The sequence below is a fragment of the Canis lupus genome, chromosome 18 (genome assembly GCF_048164855.1).
Source record: "Canis lupus baileyi chromosome 18, mCanLup2.hap1, whole genome shotgun sequence".
Taxonomy (NCBI): Eukaryota; Metazoa; Chordata; class Mammalia; order Carnivora; family Canidae; genus Canis; species Canis lupus.
The window spans coordinates 13,435,135-13,443,351 of record NC_132855.1 but is presented as its reverse complement, the minus strand read 5'-3'; the positions used below and the strand labels follow the sequence as shown (position 1 = coordinate 13,443,351).

The 8,217-nt window shown below is 45.3% G+C and overlaps 1 long non-coding RNA gene across 1 annotated transcript; it reads left to right on the top strand.

Annotated features, from left to right (window-relative positions):
- The first annotated feature begins 1,911 nt into the window (after positions 1 to 1,911).
- Positions 1,912 to 3,584, top strand: LOC140608681 (uncharacterized). Its single transcript, XR_012010656.1, has 3 exons — positions 1,912 to 1,965; positions 2,565 to 2,698; positions 3,372 to 3,584. It is a non-coding gene; the product is annotated as an uncharacterized lncRNA (long non-coding RNA).
- Positions 3,585 to 8,217: the final 4,633 nt, after the last annotated feature.

Genomic DNA, 8,217 nt, shown 5'->3' with positions numbered 1-8,217 from the left:
AGACAAATACAGCAAATGGGAGCGAGAGTGCCCCAACGTGATGATGATAATCACATCACTTTTTAAAGATTAATGAATATTATTTTCTGTAATAGCAGTAATTCTGGATGGGGAGAAAGGGAGGGCAACACAGTGCTTCTGATGGTAAATATTCCCCATTGTGGTGCTGTTAATGAAGCCATCTCGTTCCGTCGGGACTTTGCTGCAATAACCTCCAGCCAAATGCTCCCTAAGAAATAAAGTGCCAGTTGGAGAGGCATTTACCATGTCCGGGAAATGACAAAGGGCTCTGCTCTTCAGCCATGCAATGAAACAATGCATCAGCCAGTAGACTATGGGCTTTAAAGGAGAAATTTGATGCAAAGAAACCCAAACCAGTACTGCCAAAGTTTCGTTTCTGCCTTTCAAGCCACTTCCCTGGGAGAAGGCCAAGTCCAGCGAAGGAAGGAGAAACAACACTTCTGAATTCCCTGGAAGTTGTGAATGGAGGTGTCTGGTTTTAACTGGTATTGAGCTCTATTGTGGGGGCTGATGCTAAGCCATTTAGTAAAACCAAAGCGGATGCAGGTTTGCATGTAAAATTGATTGGAAACTGTCTCCTCGAGGACCCATGTTGCTAACTGGAAGAAATAAGCTCCTCTATTTCTGTCAGCAGTCAGTGACCTGGTGACAAATAGGCCAGCATTATCTGCAAACAGACAGAGGGAACCTCAATTCGACATTTTTCCCCACAATCTTTTTTATTTAGTTTAACCGTCATGGAAATGTTCGTGTTAATTCTCTCTAAAAACTTCATTTGGGGTGGGGGGTGGAGGGGAGCCTACACAACAGACAATCTGAATAGGCCTATAGCTGTTAAAGAAGAATCAGAATTAGTCACCTTCCAAAACACGAGCACCCGCCCCAGATGGACGCATGGGTGAATTCTACCAAATATTTAAGGAAGAAATGATATCAATTTTCAACAGTTTCTTCCGGAAGAGAGAACTGGAAAGAATACTTTTTAAACTGATTCTATGGGAGCAGCATTACCCTAATACCAAAACCAGACCAAAAATGACATTGACATTGTTTTATGCAGAGGAACATTTCTGTATGGTATTGTTATGTCAGTGAAGTTGTGACTTTGAGACCAATCAATCAGAGTTAAAAAAAAAAAAAAAGAATTGAGTATTGTTTTAGTGTAGACACTGAGCTTTTTATAAACCAAAAAATGTTTATAGCTTTTCAAACCAGAAGTGAAAAAGCCACTGAAACATCCTACAGGTTTTAATTTCTAATAAGGCAAATATCTATTGCTTTAATCCACATAAAAGCTTAAAATTTTTTTTTTAATGATTCAAGGGTTCTTGAGACAAAAAAGTCAGAAAGCCATTGTGGAGCATCCCTGGCCGTGATAGGTCCATTTCTTGCTATGACTTCATAAGGAGCCATTGCAATGGAATTCCAAGCATCTATGTCCCTGGCTTGGCCTTGATTTTTGGTCTTTCTAGCTCAGGAAGCTGGCTTTTGGTCACTTGAGGGACTTTTATCAAAGTTAAGTATTTTCCTCTTTGGTATTTTGTCTGTCTTGCTTACTTTTATTTTTTTAAAGTAAATTTCCTCTATTTTTAAATCTTTCCTATTTTTTAAAAATTTATTCTTTTATTGAAAGTTTTCTAATTTAAACATTTTTTCTGTTGCATTTCTCCTTTTATTTTTTTATTTTTTCCGGTTTTCATATTTTTCTTAACCTATTATTTTTCTCATTTTTCTTCATTGTTTTTTTCTCATCTTTTATTTCATTTATTTTTCTAAACTTTTTCTTTATTCTTTTAGTTTTTCTCATTTTTATTCTCTTCGTTTTCAAATTTTTTTCTTTATTGTGGCAATGAGTACTGAGCAGAATATATGATCTTTCTTTCTACATGTCCACAGGGTGTGAAAACCTCAAGAAATTCTTCATCCTCAATCCCATCAAAGGAGGTACTTTAGAGGAAATCCTGAAGGTTATTTGGGTGGACATGGATCATGGGAAGGAACTGATGCCTTACATAGAGCCACTCCCTAACTACTAGGAGCCTGGGCAGACTGAGTTGATGGTATCCATGGGGTACACTCAGGAAGGGATCCAGGACTCAGAAATGGGCCAGAAGTATGATGACATGATGGTAATCTGTGTGCTCCTGCCCTATAAGAAATTTGAGCTGGAGGGCTACACCATTACCCTGAAGCCCCATCCCTTGGCTGGCTGGTCCCACCAACAGCTACCCTTTATACTCATCTTGCAAGGTATGGCATAGCATCTCTGCCAACCCAAAGTGGTAGAATTTCAATAAGCCTGCCATTCCTACCTTTAATTTCTACTCTGATAATAGAGCAGCAGGACAGAAAAATCAATGGCTTGAGGACAGCCAGGAGTTAGGACAGAAGGCCAGCAGCTCAGCCAAAGTGTCTGCTAGTCCCCTACCTGGCCTAGAGAAGAAGAACACCCCAGCACAGCCCCCAGCGTGGCCCTGTACCCTCCCCAGCACCCACACACCAGAACCAGTGATGGAGTCCCAGATGGAAACACTTTCCCCCAGGTTGTATCCTCCAAAGGAAACACCCTCCACACTGGCGGCTGAGATAAGTGTCTGACCACCAGAATTTGTCTGACAGCGTGACCCCATCATCTCCTTCTGGCAGCAGCTGGGGCCAGCAGGAAGTCATTGGCAAGGTAAGGGTCCTCCACCTTCATTCGCACCTGTGTCTGAGGTCAGCCAGAAAGAACTAGCATGAAGCTGAGAGTGGAGACCAAACCTCAGGTAGGCAAATCAGTGATCAAAATAAGAAAGCATGTTGGGAGGTCAGGCATGCTCCCCGCACTTTACATGGGGCATGAAGTCATGATCTCTTCTCCATGGGGCCATCAAGATAGTGTGGGAGATTGGCCAGGTGCTGGACTCAAACAGCTGTGGCAGGAACTGAGCAAGATGGACATGATGCTGTGTGGGCATCATCATCAGCCCGCAAAGAGAGGACTTTGTGCATTGGAGGAGAGAGGTGCCTCACCTGTCCGGCCTTCACTCACAGGGTTCAGATAAGAGGATATCTGGCATCTCCATAGGCTTCAAAAGCAGTCTCCAAGATGACTGCTGTGCATAAGGCATGACATGCAGCGACCTGAGGGACAAGCGGAGGGGCCCCTGGCCTCACTGGCCCCCTGGGGGAACTTCAGAGATGGGACCTGGGCACTCAGGGTCCTCTCCTCTTCCCTGGTCTTCCACATCGTCTTCCATGTTTGTGCGTGCGTGTGTGTGTGTGTGTGTGTGTGTGTGTGTCGGGGGGGATGCTAATTTATTGTTTTAAATACAATAGTTCAAAAAATCCACCTTGCTTTATTGCTACAGCTGTCATAAGACACTCACCTCCCACTTTGTAAGAGAAGAGCCCTGAATGCTTTGAAATTTTCTTGTAATCCAACTGAAAAAACCCTTCAAACCACTTTCACTGAGGGCAATCGAAGCCTGGTGAGACCACTCTAAGAATGGGACAGATGTCAACGAACTGCAAAGGGGACTCCATTTGGAGCTATGACACTGGCTTTTTTTCCTAGAAAAATAAAGCCTGAGGGTCACATCCGTCTGATAAATATTGCTGAGAGGCAACCTTTTCAGTATTTATAAGCCTATAACAATGGCAGTGTATTCTCTTTCCTAGTCCTTAGGTTGGCTGGGCTCAGCTAGGTGGTTTTCTCTGCCCCTTGTGGTCTCTTGTGGGCTCTCTCCTGTGGGTTCATCTAGCTCATGGCTGGGGTTGGCTGGAAGGTCCTAGAAGGCCTCTCTTACCCATGTGAGGCCTTCATGCTGCTTGTGGGCTGGGGTTCCCCTTCTCACAACAGGAGAGCCAGAACTTCCCTAGAGCATGGCAGTTGGGTACTAAGAGGAAACATTCCAGGGGCACAAGATCCAATGGGCAAGTGCTTATCAAGTCCTTGCTTGCCTCTTGTTAATGTCCCACTGATCAAAGCAAATGGCATGGCCAAGCGCAGAGTCCACATGGGAAGGGATCACCCAGGGCTGAGAGTATCAGGAAACATGACTCAGTGGGGCCCACCAATGTCACAGTCTACCACATACTGCTGTATAGCAGAGCAACAGATTCATTTAGAGAACCCAACGAACATGTTGCTAATGGTGAGGTTCGTGGCTGAGTTCACACAAAACAGAAGAAGAAATTTGAAGGCTGAAGGGATATCCATTGCCACTGTCTATGGGGTCCACCTGTGGTCATTCTGGGCCACCAAAAGCCTCCTGGGGAGGCAGGGTTTGATTTAGAAGGTTCAAGTACACTGCCAATGCCTTGTGTTCCATCAGTTTGGGAACACAGAAACCTCCGTGATAGAGAGTGACAAATCTCTTGCTGAGGTCACACCAATATTCAGGACAGAACCTAGTTTGGTCACTGCACAAGTGTTGGTGCCGGCATAATTGTCAGTAGCCTGGCTAAACCCCTTGTTGACTGGGAAAATGGGGGCTTCTCTGCAAGGGCTAAGGTTTTGGGGGTTGGGGCATGTTTCCTTATTCATCTTTCAGTTCTCATCCTTACCTCCCAAGGAGGAAGTCCCCTACACTCAGTTATTTCTAATTTACAGCTATATCCTCTTCTCCTTTCCTTTATTCTAACATGCTCTGCTCTTACTGATTTAATGCCTGCATTCCACTGGCCTCTCGGCTCTGGGAATAGAGAAATCACGTATTCATATATTTTCCTCATCATTGTACTTCCAGAGCCATGGATGTTGAAGTTGAACATCAAAAACTGCCTTCCTTTCTTCCCTTCCACCACCTTCCCCCTTCCCTGAACCATCATTTACCTTTGAAACTGCCAACTAAGAAGCAGGACAGTGTCCTCCATCACTCTGTCCCTCTGGGGCATTGGCCCCAGGTGGGATCTCTGTGCTAAGGAGCAGTGGCCACAGGATGTGGCGCTCAGCAGGAACGGTGGGACCTTTGCCCTTTGACATTCTCATGTAACACACATGCCAGCCAGGCCCTAACCTCCAGTCCTTGGAGGTCAAATGACACTGGCTCCAACTTCCACTCCCTGGGTACAGGTAGCAGGACAGCCAAGTTCCCAGTCAGTGGGGATTCTTGAAAGTCAGACATGTCACCAGACCTCTCAGACCGTGACTTTTGCTTCCAGTGAATCCCGGATCTTTCTCTCCTCTTGCATATTTCAGCTGCCCCCTTCTCCTATCCCAGAGCCACCCAGAGAGACTCAGCTCCTCTAGCTGATTGCCCCTGAACAGCACTCATTCAAGGCCGTTACACTTTTTATTAAAGATTCAGGGTGGGGGGGTGTGTGCCTGGGTGGCTCAGTGGGCTAAGCCTCTGACTCTTGGTTTCGGCTCAGGTCACGATCTTGTGCTTGTGGGATGGAGTCCCATGTTGGGCTCTGTGCTCAGTGTGGAGTCTGCTTCAGATTCCCTCTCCTCCCTCTCACTCATGCTGGCTCGCTCTCAAAAAATAAATAAGTAAAATAATCTTTTTAAGGATGTACGTGTGGGGGTTACATCAGAGGAGAGCCCCGCAGATTAAACAGACTGTCAGATGTCATTAGTCTGAAAGCCTCTGGTATCCCCTCTCCTGGGCTATCCCTAACAGGGAATGTTCTTTGGTCTTCTATTAGCTCCAGAGTCAACTTCTTCCTGGGTTCTTTTGCTCCCTTTCACCGCCCCCTCCTCACCTTGGCTCACCTACTCCTCCTCCCAAAACAGTCCTGCCCTCCTCCTCCTCCTCCTTCTCCTTCCTCTTTTTCTTCTTTAGTTCAAAGAACATTTCTTTTTATCTTTGGAAGGCTTTTTTTCAACTTCATTGAGGCATAATTGACTAACACTAAACTGTACATATTTAAAGTGTCCAATTCTCTATTTTGACATGCACACACTCGGGAAGCCATGACCTCTCCAACATTTCCATCACCCCCACAGTTCTCTTGTGCCCTTTTTCATCCACTCCTTCATCCATCACAACCCCAAGCAACTGCTCATCTACTTTCTCCATGTATTGATTAACTTGTGTTTTCTAGAGTTTGTATAAATGGAATCAAGCAATATGTGTTCTCATTTTTTTCCTGGCTTCTTTCATTCATTGTGATGTTTTCAAGATTCTTCAATATTGCGTGTATTAATAGTTTGTCTTTATTGCTGGGTAGTATTCCATTATACGCATATATCGCTACTTGTTTATCCATCCATCTACTGGTGGATTTGGGTTGTTTCTTGTTTTTGGCTTTAACAAAGCCCCCAAAACATTCACGTACACGTCTTTGGGTTTCATGCTCTCATTTCTCTTTGGTAAATACCTAAGAGTGGAGTGGTTGGGTCATATGGTAGATGAATGTTTCATTTTTAAGGAAATGGCCAGGCTGATGTCCAAAGTGGTTTTATATTTCACATTCCCACCATCAACGAATCAGTTTCAATTGCTCTACATCCTCACCAGCATTTGGTAAGGCCAGTCATTTTAAATTTAGTTGTGTTGTTGTGGTTTTGTTTGTTTCAATGCACAGTGGTTTTGCTACCTCTTGGCTTCATTTCTACCAAGTGGGCACATATGGTTAGATTAACCAGATTAACACATGCTTAGATTAATCAGGTTATGTCTGCTGTGCCAGTGAAGTTAATAGTGTCCCTTTTACCTTATAAAGTGTCCTGGTTTGTATAATAAACTATGTGATTTCCCTATTTCTACTCCACGTAGAAGGCTGTCCAACCATAGCCACAGAGGCTCATCAAGGCATTCTGCTCGACAGAGATTTCCTTTCTCTACAAGAGATTTTTGTGCTTTTCCTGAACATTTTTTCCTTAAAATCACAACAGGATTATAGGAGGAGAGGAGTGGCATGATGTAGCTTAGTACTGGGGTTGCAGCGTGGGATAAGTGGAGGGGATAGAAGGAGGGAGTCAGACCAGGTCCTGATGACAATCATCTGAGCTAGATGCAGCCATTCTTGACATAAGCTCTATTCTTTAACTTTTGAACACAAGAATGGGGAAACCCCCCCTTTTTTTTTTGGTCTAAGCTGGTGTTACTTAGATTTCTGTCACTTGCAATTAAGTCCTGACCAGTATGCACAGTAGGGGAATGTGCCTAGCATTTTGCCAAGCCCTGGGTGCCTCTCATTTCAAATCTAAAGTACTTTCTTCCTTCGCTAAGAGTTACTGTTTTTGCTGACCTAGCCCTGGGAATGAATAAATGAATGAATGAATGAATGAATGAATTTATTTAATGAGACACAGAGAAATAGGCAGAGACAGGGGCAGAGGGAGAAGCAGGCTCCTGGCAGGGAGCCCAATGCGGGACTCGATCCTGATCCTAGGACCCAGGACTCTGGGATCAAGCCCTGAGCCCTCCCTCAACCACTGACTGAGCCACCCAGGCGTCCCATAGCTCTGGAAATTTAAAGCAGGAGCATTGGTCACATTGGCTGGGGGATGAAACTTCAGAGGACACTAAATGCCCAGGGTCAAAGTATTCAAAACTATCATCACATGGTTTGTTTAATCGAATCCTCTAGCTCCGTGTATCTGCTGTAATTCCGCAGGCTCTTTAATCTTTAACCAAATCGTCATTCAGTGGTAGGATCCAAAAACTGCTCTGAATTTTGGTAAGCAATCTCCATTCCCAGCTAGCATTTTCTGTCTCCTTAATGACTAGATGTAATACTTACAGAAACGTATGGATATTTACTGAGAGCGCTGTGCGTGCAGGCAAGCAACCCTATTAAGTGACGTCTTGGAACACATCTCTAAATAACAGGTGGCGCATGCCCTGTCCTAGCAGCACCGTGAGTTACTAATGTTTGAGGACACCTCTCTGAGAGCAGTGCAAAGGTGACTCTCCAGTGAAACAGCAGAGGAGGTTGAAAGTGGGGGGCAGAGTTAAAAAAGATCCTGTTCAGTGTCCCCCGGGAACGTTCTCAGCTTGAGTGCAGAATTGAGGGAGGCCCCTGACACGCTGGGTCGCCTTCCCCACAAGGAGCGCCCAGACCCTGCCTCACGCCCCAAAGGTGATCTAAACTCAGGCCGGGGGTGGGGGGTGGGGTGGTGGTGCCTGGTAGTGTTTGCGCCCTGGGCGCCCCTCTCTTCTTTGGGGCTCTTCTTGCGGTAAAGCAGCGTGGTGGGGCTCGCCGCGGGCAAGCCTGAACACCCTCCGATCCACACATCCCGGCCGGGGTCTCTCGTAGCAACCC